This window comes from Catharus ustulatus, chromosome 4 (genome assembly GCF_009819885.2).
Source record: "Catharus ustulatus isolate bCatUst1 chromosome 4, bCatUst1.pri.v2, whole genome shotgun sequence".
NCBI lineage: Eukaryota > Metazoa > Chordata > Aves > Passeriformes > Turdidae > Catharus > Catharus ustulatus.
In genome coordinates, this window is record NC_046224.1 from 56,512,568 (window position 1) to 56,529,489 (window position 16,922).

Below are 16,922 nucleotides of genomic sequence, written 5' to 3' on the forward strand. Positions count from 1 at the left end.
GGCCATCTAGATCAGTTTGTATACCTCAGCAGTATACATACATCACCTTGCACAGTTTCATACTTTGAATACCTGTTTTTGATAGAGCTCTAGAAACAAACTCAAGTTTCAAAATGAAGTTATCCCTAGCAAAAACAAGAAGTCTCTGCAGGGCACGACCCCTCTTTTTTCTCTGGAGATCACCTCTAGCAACATTTTTTTGGCAAAGCAGATTTCCTTTGCCATTACTCAGATGAAAAATGTGACCACCTCTCCAGAAGTGCTCTGCAGTTACAGACTCTGGTGATGGCATAATCAAGTCTATCAAGAACATCAGCCAATCCAGCTAACATCAGTATCACCTACAGCTGTGGAAGCCACTTTTCTGATCCATCATCTATCCCATACTTATCTCCTAGGAGAACAGCCCACCTGGCTGCTGCCAAAGCCGACTCACTGCTTTCCCATCATCTCCCCACACAGCTCTTCTCACCAGAACAGCACAGAGTAGACAACAGATGGTCTCTCTCTTGTCCACACATGATGTACACACAAAAGCTGAACTCTTCACACCGTTATTTCAACTGAGATTTTTTTTCTGTGGTACTTCAGCAGTATCACAATGAGTAATAATCTAATTTGCAGAGGCAATTGCTTAAATCTTGATGTTGTTCTGGCATTTTCAATGTTTTGTATTTCAAGGGAGATGCTGATAAGTTTTGGAGAAATTTTCAAAGGTTAAAACAGTAGCTAGGATACACTCTGTATTAACCAAATACTTCAAAGCAGATTATTGATTCTCTAAAGCTTATTATGTGAGAGCAATCAAATATCCCATCCTACTGCATCCACGGGAGTGACTAAAACAGTATCATCCAGGAGAGACCAATTCCATTAAAACCGCTCTTGTTTGTGTGTATGCATTAATTCATGTGTGTATAGACATGTAGGTGTATGCAGATGACATTAAAAAGATATAAGAAACTGTTAACTGTTTAATTTACCATGATGCAAGATTAGCAATTTGTTATACCTCATCTGCAAAATCAGGTATGCACTATTCAGTAATTAATAACTCATGTTTAGATCAGATTGTTGTCCAGTTCTCAGTTGCAAAGTACTATGCTTCTGCTATTCTTTTTCAATTTTAGAATGGCATTATTTTGAAGAATAAGCATGAAATCTTATCTTTAAAATGGAGAGCTATATCCCAAAAGGCTCTCAAGCAAACTCAGCAAGGACCTGGAAACCACCTGAAAGTGCACTTCTAGTGCAGTTTTAGTCATCCCTGAAGTGATAAACAGGAGAATTGTATACTAATATATAAATATTCTTAGAATAAATATGTAATTTATGCTTTTGTATCTAGCATAATTAGGACAGTACATGATATTTGTGAATTCATTACTAGTATTCTGCATTTAGTCCTTGAATCAACATCTTAAAATAATATTTAAGACCAAATGAAAAGTTTTATTATCACAGTTTCAAACTTGCCTCAGGCAGGACCTAAAGAACTTTAACCTATCTGGTGATTCAAAAGAAAGCTAAGATGAAATTGTATACTTCATAAATAGCAGCAGAAAATAACAGATTTCATACAATCTGCAGTTGTTTTGGGTGGGATTCATACAACCTATTGTTTAAAAAGTCTGTAGTGTAAACATTAATCTGTGATCTCCTGAGTTGCTTTTTAGTGAATAAGCATTTTTAATAATGCAGATATCAACAAATGGAGCATCTTACTGAGATATCTTTAAAAAAAACCCATGCATTTCAAATTCATGTCTATATCGAGGAAAAGTTCTGTGGTCTGCAACTATCTAGTAATTGCTTTTGGGTCTTAAAATCTATAAGTAACAACTGCTTTGCATAATTACTGGAAAGTCCAGTAAGCACTATTTTGCAGAATTAGTCTCTTTATAATGAAAAACACACACTGTTCTTGATGCAAAGTGAAAAGTCACAAATCAAAGATGCCAGAGTTCTGCAATGCCATTTGGTACATTCTATTTTCATCCATATGAGTCACTTTTTATTTACTTAGGAAAACTGGCAACGCATAGAAGTCCACTAATGCCTTGCCTTGATTCAAATAGATTTCCCCACACCCATGATCTAAGTGCATTCCTCAAGAAAAGGTCGTAGTGTTTGACCCCAGCATCAGTTTCAGCAGTTGGCAAGACAAATATCTGGATAATCATCCTCCCACTGCCTCTGTCTAGGGAGTGCAGAGTGAACAAAGGAAACGTTCTGAGCATCTGCAAGTAATCTACAATAAATTATGTTGTTTATGCAAACAGTGCTTCTTCTGAGAAAAATGCAGTTTAGTTTTCTTCTGCAAAGAAGGGTTTGTGGGTTATTGCGGGAACTTGTATGCACCATCTCTGTTACTTCAGTTACTGTGTTTCTCCAAGGCTACTGGCTTTTGTGGTCCACTCTAGCAAAGACTTCTCTGGACACCCCCAATTTGTAAATATCTACGCCTGACACTCAGTATGTGCTGCTGGTTTGATAATGATTGTACTCAGTGCTTTGCATACTGTCTTACCAAAGTCAAAGGATTTTGTCAACAGTGGTAGTAGCACTTGGGAGGTGCCTTTCAGTAACAGGCCAGTCACATTTTAACCCCAAGTGGGGTGGAAAAGTACTCAAGGATGTTAAGAAATTGCAGCAGTAACTACACTGAATTATGCATGTAGTAAACTCAAACTTTTAAAAAATTAAATTTTGAAGGCACACGGTCCTGCCTACTTCTCAAGAAAATTAGTCAAAGACACAAATACAATTGATTCAGGCAATCTTACCTGGACATACTTCATCTTTTCACAGTCCCTACTGTGTCAAACATCTGAGTAAATTATAATCCTAAACAAAATTTTCTCAACAGGAAAACGGAAAGATGAATTACCTGGCCTGTTGCAATGTATCAGTGTATCTATCAATTACTCAATTTGCACTTTGGGAAAACTGGTGCATATCTGAAACAGCTCACAGGTGAAAATCTATTACCAAGAAGTAAATGCTACACATTTACATTTCTGCCAATCTGCTCCACAAGGGGAACAGACCACTCCAACAGTGCAAGGATAAGAATGTGGAGCAGCAGAAGCTGAGGCAGTTGAGTAATTCATCTCTCTTGAGAGGAATAAGACATGACTGCACTCTGTACTGGTTGGCACAAACTCTTGAACAACAATCTACTCTTTGGAAAACAGATTGGCCTTTATACTTTGCTTAGGCCTTTACCAAAAACATCTTAAAACACCTCAGTAATTTGAAAAAAATACCTCCAATATAAAAGGTAGATGCACAGTTATAGAAATTAATCTATAATAAGCAGAATCTATCCTATGAAGGTCCTTCCAGAGATAGGTTTATTGGACCTATTTCTGGTCATTTGAAAGTATCCAAAAAGAATTCTGCAAGATTGTTGGTAAGTATTTAGCGTGAAGTAACAGTTATAACCAAACAGATCTAATCTTTCATGCTTAGAGTCATTGCAATGAGGAAGAGAGTGCACTGCTTCACAAAAATACAGCTATATATGAAAAGCACTAGTTTTGAATGTCTGCATATTTAATTAGCTCTTAGGATGCCTCAAAGAGACTTCTAGATGAGATTCTACAGCTTATGCAATAATTAACACATCACAATTACTTCTGCTGAATACCTGAAGGATCATATATTTGCATCTCAACCTTCTCTTCAAATACATGAAAGTCATCATGCTTGGTCTTATCACAGAACCATGTCTCTGAATCAGACACTGGAGAGAGGCACACAAAAGGCACTTTGAGCCACTTTTCTACAGCCTGGGCCTCAGTGCTGAGTTCTGCCAAATTGCTCCTCTATGGCAGCTCAGCATGGCTCAGCATGTCTCCACACCTGAACAAAACACGAACAACTGGCAGATCCTACAAACACTGGCTAATCCCATAAGGTCTGACAGTAATAGGGAGGCTGCAGTGTTGCATTCCAGCTGCACTGCCTGGCCCCAGCCTCTCTGTCATTTTAGATGACAGGCACTGTCTAAAGATGGTGATCAGAGCTGTACACTTAGCATGTGACCTGCTCTCTCTCTGCATCCCAGGAGCTCAAGAGAGCTGTGCAGGAGACAAGTGGCTTACTCCCAGCTGCTTCCTTCCCTGGGGAAAAGTACTGAATTACATTACACCTGACCTGTGGCTCAGTGCAGCTGCACAGACCCACAACACTACCTGATGAGCTTGCAGGCAGGTGCCCTCTCCTAGCACAGATTAAGCAATACTATCTGCCGCTGCAGGGAAGTGCACACTCCTGCACTTACACCTTCCACACCTCTATAAGCATCTTTGTTCTTAATTTTCCTTTTTTTTTCCCAGGCAAAGAACAAAAGTAATATTCATCTTTACTGATGACAGAAATAAATTAGAAACAGCAGGAGATTGGGGCCATTTTGAATGAAGACAAAAAGCATCAGGTATATCCAGCTGCTCCTGGGATCACGAGCTCATTCATACAGAAAAATAAGCAACGGCATGTGCCATGCCACTTATGGGTCTATTGGTAAAGAAAGTATAACATATACTTGGAAAACTGAGTGTGAGGAGCAATGCAACAATGGTGGATAAACTCTTTCTCAAACAGAAAAGGAGCGTGTGATCTTCTCTCAGATAGGGACCAGGCATGAAAATCTACTTGCAACAGTGGGCATTTGCTGCAAGTCTGAGAAATGCTAATGGCTCCAACAGATCTGGCTGATAAGAAACTTCACTTGTATATGAATCATACTGAGAGCCTAAGCACAGCTGTGTAAGGACTGGAACAGTGAGGTATGATATCATACTCATAATCCAAATAGAGAAGGATTGCCAAACTTCCAGAACTCTGATCAGACAACTGGAATCACAAATAACTATTAATAAGCTGCCCTTACATCTTTTTGAATGAAGAAACCAGTTTCATAGAATGCAAATAAAAACAGCTTAACAGATGAGTTAGCTCTCTCCAGAAATTATATGATAAAACAAGGCCCAAAGACTGAAGTAATTCTTAAAATGTATCCATTTCATTAGCATTGAACAGTCATGGCATACTATACAATACATATACATAAATGAACCAGCATATAATCTACATACTATCATATATATAAAAAGTCATATGATAGTAATTTGGAAATTGATGAAAGATATTTGACTCTGTAAGAATGAATTAAACAGTGAAGCTGGGGATTTTGGGGCTATTTGTCAGATAGGTTAGCTAAGGATGACTAAAAACTTAAGTCTGATCTACATTAATTTGTTAAATAACTGAAGCAGTATGTGAAACAGAAAGGCAAGGAGGCATTTCACAAAAAATATCCCAAACCACAATGAATATAAAGAATTAATGTCATTTGCTTATATTACACAGATCCCTTGGGTCCAGTACTACAGAAATATTCAACAAAACAGCTTGTCACTATATCAATCAAAGACACCAAGGTTCAGCCTTTTAGAAAGATTGTTTTAAAACTATATTTAAGAGGTGAAAAAATAAAAGCCACCAACCTCTAATAAGGTAGATTGTGCTTCACTGCGGATCCAGAGGCAGTATCTAGAATTGAATAAAAACAGGGTTCAGTTGTTTGTTCAATCCTCAGTTTTTCAGTTACTAACTGTTAGAATTTGTTATACATATTTTCATAATATTCTCATACAATTGGCTTTTCTCAGACATTTCAAGCAGTCATAAATATATGGGTTTCCAGTTAGTCACTTTTTTGTATAAAGGTAGGACATATCCACAAAAATCTTTTAAAATTAAACTTCAAAAGCAGAGTAAATTGTGTGGTGTTATTTTTCCTGATTACTTCACAAAAAGCTATTATAGGGTATTTTTACAAACTGGCTTGGCTTTTCCAAGTTATTAAAACCTTATCAGAAACTCTTGATCCTAGAGCTCTTTCCTGAAATAAATTACACTGAGATGCCTGCTCAGATACATATTATCACCAAACTCTTGCTCTATCTAACACATAATTCTTCCCTTTGTGTTATCTCTTCTGACCCATCCTTATATCTGTCTCCATCCATCAAATTTTGGCATGCCCTTCCAGGGAAAAAAAAAGTACACAACTTTGGATATGACTTCTTCGGACCAACTCTTTTCTGATGCACAGCTGTAGATGCTGTCAAACTACCTCCAAATCTCAATTGCCTCTCTTAGCAGTTTGAAAGCAACATCCACTATACATCTTGGTCAGTGCACCAAAGATAGGAACAACACTCCAGTGGCTCTACTTGCAATTTTCAAATGCTTCAAAGATCTACAGTAACCCCAACCATTGTATAATAGAGAACTCACTTCAGAAGTTTGCTACATAAAAGGAACAGATTTTCAGCTCACTCCTATCTGTGTATTTCCTTTTGTAGCTGTAGTTCATTCATATTATAAACAAGATTTTTAATTTATGTTAATAGCCAAAAGGTCAATGATTTAAGTATGTAAGATATGGAATTATTTTAGACATATAAAGTCAATTCCTAATTCTATGAGTTCCATAACAAATCCAGGCACTTAGGTCCCAAAGCTGTATTACTCTGTACGTAGCTTAGTCAAGGTGTGCTTGTTACTCAGTTTCTCTTGCACTCTGACTTAGTGTACTACTTTTCACTGTGCTGAGAGAAGAAGATGGTGACTGTACTTTCAGGCTCACCCCTTCTCCCTATTTATAAGTCAGTTAGAGTACATGTTAAGACACTCAGGCTTAATCCTTCTGCTGCTGCTGACATGGACAGAATATCAGGGTATTTCCCGTTTATAAAACTTTATTATTTCTACCTCTTTGTAAACTACTACTGAGAATATGTGGATAAAACTAATTTTAATAGTTTTAACTACTCTTACAGAGCCGCAGACAGAAAAATATTCACTTTGCCATGCCTAAGTTTTATTCTCCATTCACTTCCTTGCTGAGTTTGTATTTGCATGGTCAGAAGTCTTATTAACTCTAAAAACTGGTTTTCAAGAAAGACATTTATCTTGAATATGTAGTTCTTGGAGTAACAAGTTATTGAGTCTACCATCAGAATAATGCAATATATTCTGTCATTCAGCTCTAAATAGAAAGGTTTACATGTTTGCTTCAAAATTGATTAGCTGGGTTGGAAAATAAATTAAAACAGAAAAAATCCAGCATCAGGGTTCTGAATGGTTTTCTGAAATGTCAAGCATTTTAAGAATGTCAATTTTTATTAGAGCTCTCTAGGCTAATTATGTATTTTTCTAAAGCAAAGGCATGAGAAGTACTTACTACCATATTCAGTGAAAATCCCTAACACCACTAACAATAATATTTCTATAACTTTCTCTATGTTATTTTCTATCATCCCTTTATTTTACACCAAACTTTGCACTTGTTGTTAAAAGATTGACATTCATTTATTTCAACTACAGCTTATGACTGCAGCGCAATGTAAGAAGAAAAAAACAGGTTAATGAAATCACCAGCAAATTTCGTCCTCACAGCTCAGTGGCACCCCTGCCCACATACCAGGGCACAGCAAGGGAAGGAGATGCTCCAGCAAGATTTACTCCTGGTGACTAAATAAGCATCTTCCACAGACAACTCTGGGAGACATCAAGCCATACTCCTCTTTCATATTTGAAGAACAACACTGAAGTCAAAGGATTTCTATCTACTGGTACCTAAATCGAGACACTGAATTAGCTGGGAAAGTGATCATATTCATTTTACAAGGACTCACAATATTGCATCAGGTATCATGAAATTATGATTTGATAATTTTAGCTTGTAATGTAATGAAGACAGGCAGAATTTTTTTTTCATTTTTTCTCCACTTTTCCCATTCACAGTGGGCTGTAAAAGATAATGAAGTGATTTGTATGAATCTCTGTACATGAAAATTTATAGAAAAACACACAGAGTTTTAGAACATCTTCACTTCTTCAGCCTTAATCTGAGTGTGAAGCAAGAGAGTGAGCTGTGATGGATAAAGATTACTGCTGAACTCAGTAATGACAAAGAAATCATAAGGAGACCTTGAGAACACCACTTTCAGACTTTGCTAATCAGAAGAACCCACCAGTTCAGCACCAGGCACTGGCTGTGCACAGCAATGGTAAAAAAAGGCCATTATAAATTAGCCTCCACTCAGAGAAAAGCCCTTTTGTAGTACTTGTCACATACATGAATACATTGTGATGACACTATAGAAAGGAGTATGTAATGCAAAATATCACCCACGGACAAGAAACATGGGGAGTTTCAAAGATGCATAAAGCTTTTACCTACCTAGAGATATTAAGGCTCAATTAAAATATCAATATGCTAGTTTGTCACACAAAAAAAATATATCTTAGTACAAACCATTAGACAAAGCATTTCTAAAGGTATAAATTGCATTAAAATTTAATTTCTGACTCAGAACAGTAAGGACTTCTGACATTTTTCTAGCAGCTTCAGTCAAATTGTTAGCCATAACTTCCCAACCTTCCATAAAGCCTTCCTCTGCATCTCCACCTAATCCTTTTAAGTATCTTTTTTCTTCTTCCCACACATATGACCTTTCCTACATATCCTTCACATATCAAAAAAAGGCAGGAAAAAAAAAGCTTGAAAACTGGAAAAATCATTAAGTAGTTTAGCTCTTTCTGGGACTATTGTGTGGAAGTTGCACCAGTCTTCCTTAAGTTGAGATGTTAATTCACCTCATATGCTGAAGGCCAGGCTTAGATTCAGATTCAGGCACATTCACAGGAAGCTATAATTTCCAATCATCAGAAGCCAAATTTGAGAAAGCTCCTTCATAAACAATTGACTATAGTGTCATGGAAAAAATCACAGAATTATCTACAACCCTAGAAAAACCCTCAAAATGTAGCGCAACACCAGTACAGGAAAATACCAAAGGCACGAGCCAGAAAATACAAGTCACAGTGTAAAGGAGTGAGTCAGGTAAAATCAGTTTTAGCAGCAGTAAACAGAAGAAAAAGTACAATGTGAAACAGGGAATCAATTAATTAAGAAAGTGCAAGTAAGCCAACTGTGCTAGTAAACATGTAAAAATATCCTTTAGTGGATCTAAGTGGAGAAGGCAGTAAGGGACCCCCACCATTAGCATGCCACTCATCCTTGCACCAGTGTGCTACTGACTCAACCTCACTCATCTGCCCCTCCAGTTGTCCTTGAAAAGTACTGACACCACCAGGCTGCAGACTCAAAGGGTGCTGAAAGAGTGAGTGAATGGAATACATACTAGGAAGTCTGTGTATTAATTGTATCAATAGCTGGACCAAAATAACAGCTGTATTTTGATTAGAAAGTTATGACTATAGCTAAAGATAAACTGTAGGTCCTTACATCACTCAGCATTCCTCTGTCCCTGTAACAGAGGCACAGCCCCTGTAGTCCCAGGAGCTGCTACCAAAGACATCAAAAACACACTTGCAGCTGCCACCATCATGTTACAGCAAAATTAACCAATTTTTTAAATGGCTTTGGTTAATCACAGCAACATCTCATCATCTTTTACTGGCTGCAGGCAGTTCCATTAGCTGTTGAGGTCTGCAAACAGGGGCAACTAGATCTGTGAGCAGGGGAGATCCAAGGTCTCACCCTTCTACAGTTGAGCTCAATGCAAACCCAGGCCATAAACAACTCCACCCAACAGTGCAAAAGAGAACAACTGTCAGTGTGCCAAGAGCCTCTGCAATGCTCCCTGTTTATTCTGATTTTAACTCAGGGCAGAAGCTTAAGTCACTGCGTTCGCAAGGAATTAAAATTGAGTATTTTAAGTTCATTCATACTGGAGGTGTATCACAAGAGAAACAGATATGGCTCCACTCTGGGAAATTACAAAGGCTCTTATCTTGACAAAATTTACATATCAGGAACTTTATTCACGTAAATAATCGTACAGGAACAGGACCTTATTTATTTAATCTTTCTTCAGAAACTGAGCTTATACAAACAGCACACAGATGCTGCCTCCACTTTCATTTGCAAGTCATTCATTTGATATTATCGTTCTACCACTAATTTGGCTGAAGCGTTGCAAAGAGGATTTCCAGCATATCAAAGTACTATTGAAATAATATAAACTATTTGCATTTGAAGAGTATATTGTCTATTCCAAACAATACGGCAGGAGATCCCCTCCATATATTAAGAAATCCCTTACTAATCACTTTAAGGCAATGATACCCATTGGAGAATATATAATTCTGTTCAAAACCTCCTTCATAAACCATTCTTTATGCAAGACAGAAATGGCTTCTGGCAAAGCCAAGAAGATCTGCCTGTGGCAAGCTAAGTGTAAGTATGAATTTCTGTTGCTTTGAAGACAAAAAGAGGTTAAAAAACCCAAACAAATAAACCCAACAAACCAAAAACCAAAGCTGCTTGCTTTTTGGCAGACACTAAGTTTCTTCTTTTTGATTAAACTACCCTTGTTCTAGAGAATCTTCAAGCTTGTTTTGCTAGTATTGTTCCATGTGATAACATAAACTTTAGTTATGTAAATTACCATCTACCACATACTACAGAACTAAAAACATTAAAAAGGAAACATTAAAAGTCTCTTTGTAATGTCCTCTGGGTGTGAGATGTAGTGTTGCAAATGTCTTAGCAGAGAGCAAGTTAGAATCACTCTAAACTGCAAGCCTCCTCATTTCTATACTATTTTAATGCTGAAGAAACACCAGAAAACCAGGAAAATCCACTATTTCATAGCTACCCTCACCACTTACATACCATTTATTGACAGTTAGGCAATTAAATATTTTTTTATAAAAAATATGGGAATATTTAAATGGTAACCAATATATTGCAGGAATTAGTGAATTTTATTCCATAGTCAGCATAAAGAAATTCACTTGGTGCTACTTACTGTTGTAAATAGTGGTAATACTTATATTTAAAAGTGGTATATTCAAGCTGCCACTTTGGAGGCATTCGTGTATCTTTAAATCGCCAGTTAATTGAAGGACAAAACTAGATTAGTAGTTATTGGATTTCAGTGATCCAATGAGCATGTTTGGACAGCCAAAGATTTAGCTTATGCATTATACTTTGAGCATTATATGCATAAGATTTTGTGAGGTGTCCCTCACAAAATAGCATGTGTTGATTATGGTTGGGATAGTTAATTTTCTTCACAGTAGCTGGTACGGGGCTGTGTTTTAGATTAGTGCTGGAAACAGTGCTGATAACACAGGGGTGTTCCAGCTGTTGCCAAGCAGAGCTTTGCCAGAGTCAAGGCCTTTACTGCTTCTTACCTCACCCTGCCAGTGAGGAGGCTGGGAGTGCACAAGGAGCTGTGAAGGGACACAGCCAGAACAACTGACCCCAGGTGACCACAGGGATATCCCAGACCATGTGGTGCTGTGCTCAGCATACACACCTGGGGGAAGGAGAAGGAAGCTGGGGACATTCAGAGTGATGGTGTTTTTCTGCTCCAGTCACTGTTACCTGTGAGGGAGTTCTGCTTTCCTGGGGATGGCTGAACACTGCCTACCCATGGGAAATAGTGAATGCATCCCATGTTTTGCTTTGCTTGCATGCACAGCTTCTGCTTTACCTATTAACTGCCTTGTTCTCAGCCCGCTGGTTTTCTCACTTATACTCTTCTGATTCTACCCCCATCCTAGCAGGCTGCTGGTGCTTAATGGCCTGCAAGGGTTAAACCACAACATAGCTCTTATCTGCGTTTGGTCACAACCACAAATGACTCAGACTCCCTCCAATGAACAAGTTTCATTCACACAGAAGCAGTAACAGCCATACATATGAGATCACTCTGTGCACTAGGTACATCTATAAAAAATTAGGTATTTCAATGAGGTACTAGTACTTCAGCTTAGGGTGGTATATCCAGTATTTAATACAAGGATGTTCTTCACCATTGACCAGAGCAATTACTAGCCCAGTTAAGGCTAGATTTGAAAAGTGCTTTCTTATTTCACATAAAATGTATCAGGAAGTGGAAAAAATCATATTTACTGACTCCCTCGTTTTCATGTATTGTATCACTATTGTATTTGCTCTGAAAGATAAAGAGACAGTTTGAAAAAATAGCAGTAAAAAATAGAAGTATTTACAGAAACCAAAAGTATCAAATCAAAAAGGTTTGCCAGAGTGAACCAAGCTCAAACAATTTATCAAGGGCTTTCAAATTTAGGGTTGTCAAAGACCTGTAATATATTTCTTCTAGTATACAAAAAGAAAATCATCTTTTACCCTCGAGAATAATGCTAGCAAAGTGCATTCAACCAGCTCAGGCTGAGTTATGCTAACAACCCTGTTCACCTCTGGACATGAAGACCTTCAATCCATCACTGTAAAATTTGATAAAAATGTTCTGGGAACTGCCAAAAGGTTTGTATTTAATTATCACTGGAATCAATAGAAAGAAATATTGCAGAAAATTACATGTTCTACATCATTTAAGTTTTCTGATTCCTGACTTGTGGGCTTCAGAGGTAGCCTGTATTACCTTCTAAACCCTAATTCATCTGGTTTAGAAAGAGTAATTAATTTCTACTCCAAAGAACATTAAATGTCACCACTTCAAAGTATGTTCCACAGGCCTGGATTTACTGGGAAGAGCAAGGAGCTGCATCTGCCCTTGTTTCTATCATGCAGAACACCCATTAAACAAATGATCCAATTCTTCATTACAGGCTTTTCAGCTGGTGAGTGCATGCCCAAGAACTAAAAAGAGATCTGGATTTAGCTCTATTTACAAAAAGAGAAATGACATTGTATCAGCTCCTTGGGAGCAACCAAAAAATTTTAGTAGGAGCTGGAGAAGGATTGCCTTAAAATTTCTGTCAAGAGGCAGGATACTAAATAACTTAATCTGAGAACTCTGATTAGAAAACAAAAGCACTAATAATTCTGCAATCCTTAAGGTACTAATATGTTTCTATGACAAAATCAGATGTGATATTCAAAATATTACTACCACAAGTATCAAGCCTCAGGAATAAACATACTAGTGCTTAAATGGTATGTGAAAAAAAAAGGAAACTAAGTATTTGGGTGTTAGTTTTAATTTTTCGCACATGGCACTAAAGAGAGCTGCTGAAAGCCTGATACATTAAAAGCACTTCATTTTTATTTGTGAAATACTGTTAAGATATTTTCATTAAGAAAAGGCACCTGTTTACAGGACAAACGAATATATACTTCTAGCTGTACTAGCAAGCAAAAATCCTCTTTTATATCTGACTTCTGTTTCCATCTTGCTTAGCAATTCATCTATGCGTACTAAACCAGAAAATACTTAGAAAATTTTCTTGGCATTTATTTACATACTCATAGAGCAATGTAAGTTGCTGCATGAGCAGATGTCTGAAGAAGCCTTAGATACATGAATCCTGCAGCTTCTCCTCCCTGCCTTGCCTCAGGAAGAATTCCAGCTCCTTCCTTTACCCTACAGAATTATCCACTATCCCATGGCACCTACAGATGATGTCCACACTCTGTAAATCACCCTTCCAGTGTCACCACAACCTGCCATATATCTCTAGTGCAGCCAGTTGTGCAGGTGTGTGTGCTTCCAGCACAACAGGTAACCACGAGGTAACCCTCCTCACTGGGGTCAGGTGCGCTTAATTCGGGAAATTGCATTTGTCCTCAAGCCTGAGTTAGAAATCACACAACAGGTACAAAAGTTACCAGAGAAACACCAGTCAGTGCACAGTACAGTCATTTATGTCTCATTTCCTTAAAAACAGGCTAAATAATATGCAGGCCTTTGTTTTTCATTTAATGTTTCTCTGGAAAACCATATACTCATGAAACCTTAGCATGTCATGGGCTTTTCTGCCACTCTACTAATGTAAACCTCACATTTATATATAGCCAGAGAAAATCAGCTTCTCTTGGGCTAATAATAAGCAGAACAATTTTAACTTTTTATAACTTCTTTGAAATTAATCAATTAATGAAAGTATTACTTTATGCAAAATTACTTCATTGAAAAATGAACTATACCATCAATTCCTGTCACATGAACTACTATCTCTAAATGTCAGATATTCATTCTAGTCAGATACTGATCACTTGGATGGGATTCAATCTGAATTAAAATTCAAATAATTTCACTTCTGTCATGTGCTCCCAGATCAAAATACCATTCCACAGAGAATTTCTTTGATGTTAAAAATAAGCATAAACCAAAATATGTTTCCTTTAAGTCTAAAAATGTCATCAGTAGTAAACATATCTTTTCTTTCCTTACTGCCCAATTTCTGAAATGCCAGCTCATATTCTATGTTGAATGATTTAATGATTTTATCTTGGCTCACAGTTAACCAAAGTCTCTGTAAAATCAGTATGTATGATTTCATGGTTTGGCAGAATTGGCCTTGTAGACACAGAAAATGCTAATGCAGTTTACCACATCATGCCCAGAAGTCCATCTCCTTATTTTTTTATTAAGCCAGCATACTGGGCTTAAAAGCTAGAAACCTAGCTATCTATTAGGCATGTAGCCAGATCAGAGCCTCACAGGACTTCTTGAACCCATTAGAGAAAGCATTTTACTACCTGGGAGTCATCTCACTTATCTCACTTCTAAACCAATATAGTAAAAATATCAAAGTATGTATCTTACTGTTATGGTATATAGATTTAGACTTATGATTAGCTTCATAATAAAAATACAAGATCCTGAATAAGTATCTGCAGAAGAGACTGACCTCTGCCCCAAGACAGAACTAGACTTTTATACCTGACTACCTCATACTATTTTTCTTTCTGTAGAGTTTACAGTCACAGTTACAATTTCCCCAAACTTGGAGGAGCGTGAGAAGGATGGCAATATAAGCGCTATCACAGGACAGTTAACGTGGGAGAATAACTGTGTTGAAGTTCTGATCATCTGTTTTCCATTTCTACAATTCATAGAAAACAGATTTCTCCACTGGCAAAAATAAATAAAGCACTAAATTTTAGGATTTTGGATGATATCACTGACAGGGAAAAAAACTAAGATAAGCTCTCAGGAATATAAATGACCCCATGTAATGAAAAATGAGATTAGGATTGTTAGGAAAGCACTATGAGAGCTTTCCAGATTAACATTATGTATATTGTGTCAGATCACAGAGTCCAAAGAGACTGGGCTACGTTACCTGTATCATGTCACGCAGCACCAACACAGCTCAGCCTGTGGGAAGCTTCCACCTGGCTTCTGGGGGTTTTTTTAACCTGACCCAGAAGATGCAGATCAGCTGTTTGAAGAGTAAATACAGCTCCAACAGTCACGCCCTTCTCCTGTGCTTGCAAATAGGGCCACACTGCATGGCTGCTGCATGCTCTGCCAACACACGACAGGAAGTGAGATGTTTCCTCTTATCCACACATGGACTGCTAGAACGCCACTGCTGCAGCTGCTAGTGAGTCATGAAACCTGGATCCAGCACAGCTTGAGCCATTTGAGTGCAGTGCTCAGTCCCCCCCAGATTTCACAGCCAGAGGAAGCCAAGACAGGCAAATGACCAGTGGGAAGGGATGAAGACACAGTAGTGCAGCAACTTGCTTGTGAGTGTACACATAAAATGTCCACTATTCTGATAATAAGTGGATATTTTCTAGTCCATGTATCATGAAACATTAAGAAAATTCTTACAAAGAGCTACAATGAGAGAATATTTAGCTTTCTAATTTGCTCTCATCCCTCACAAGGGAGATATTCTGTGACTGCTTTCAAAAACAAGCCAGTGAATTATACCAATTAACCACAATTAATTGCCAGTCTGGTTTTGTCCTCTGTCTCATCTGTTTTACTTTATTGCTAGCCATTGACAGCCATTACTTTGCTCACAGCACCATGAATGCCTACCAGAGGGAAGAGAGACTCTTTGAACCCCAGAGAACTTCCTGATCTTTACCAGGTTAAGAAAATATTTACCTTTGCTGTGCTTTCCAACCCTTCTCCTCTTAGTAAAGATAAGGGAATAAAAAATACAAGGAAAGAGAAATACATCACTACTGAATAGTAATTTCTGATAAAAAAAGGACCCACATCCCAAAATAAACCTTACCCTTATATCAGAAGAAAGGAGAGAGTGGACTGTGGCCCCCATTTAAGAGAGGACAGGTTTGCTGCTCTGGCCCATCCTGAGAGTCATGCTACTCACTACCACCATGGACTGAATGGCTCCTGTGGCATCTGCCAAGAAAGGAGCTCTCCCAGACTATCCTTCACCTAGAACCTTAGGAGAACGTCAGACTGAGTAAAAGCATCTCCTCTTCTGCAGAAGGGACCATTAAGGCAATTCTTTCACTGTACTCACTCCCTCCTACCTCTGAGGAGATCAGATCTTGCTGATTCTCCTTGACAAAGAGAAAACAAAATCCTTTTCCCCTATTCCAGCCTCTACTACAGATATCCTACGGCTCTAATAAGTCTTGAAAGGTCTTTTAGTGCTTATATCTTATAAAGAGTAAGAATTAAGAAAAATAAATGTTGATTTCATTATGTGATGCTGTGTTTATGTTACAAGGTTCTCTCTTTTATAGTTATTTCTAGAAAGCCTGTGTCAATAAATAAATCACTTCTTCCATCTGTGCACTGTTAAGACTTTGTAAAATAATAGGCAAATTCTGCTCTGACTGAAACCACTGTTAAAATTTCCTCTGATCAAACTGGATACAACTCTCTATAATAACTGTATGATCTCAACAATGTCCACATCATCCTAGGTTTCCCTTTAAAATACAAACTAGAGAAGGTCATTCATGGTTGCATGTTACAAAAGTACTTCAAGAACAGATGTGCACTGCTTAGGAAACTCTCGCTCTCTTCAAGCATGGTGCTTTGAACTTTGCTCTCCTTGACATGGTCCCTGGAAAGCAGGGAGCATACGCTTGTATAAACCAAAGATGATGGATTATATGATGTGCAAAATCTGGCTTTGATTTATTGTTTGTTTTTTTCCTCTCA

The 16,922-nt window shown here is 37.7% G+C and overlaps 1 protein-coding gene across 1 annotated transcript in view; it reads right to left on the reverse strand.

Moving 5' to 3' along the window:
* CNTN1 (contactin 1) overlaps window positions 1-16,922 on the reverse strand; it is a 217,568-nt gene that overhangs the window by 153,793 nt on the left and 46,853 nt on the right. The window contains exon 2 of the mRNA XM_033057359.2: window positions 5,514-5,559. The gene's annotated coding sequence lies outside the window, so the exon portion shown is untranslated. The remainder of the gene's footprint in view (window positions 1-5,513; window positions 5,560-16,922) is intronic.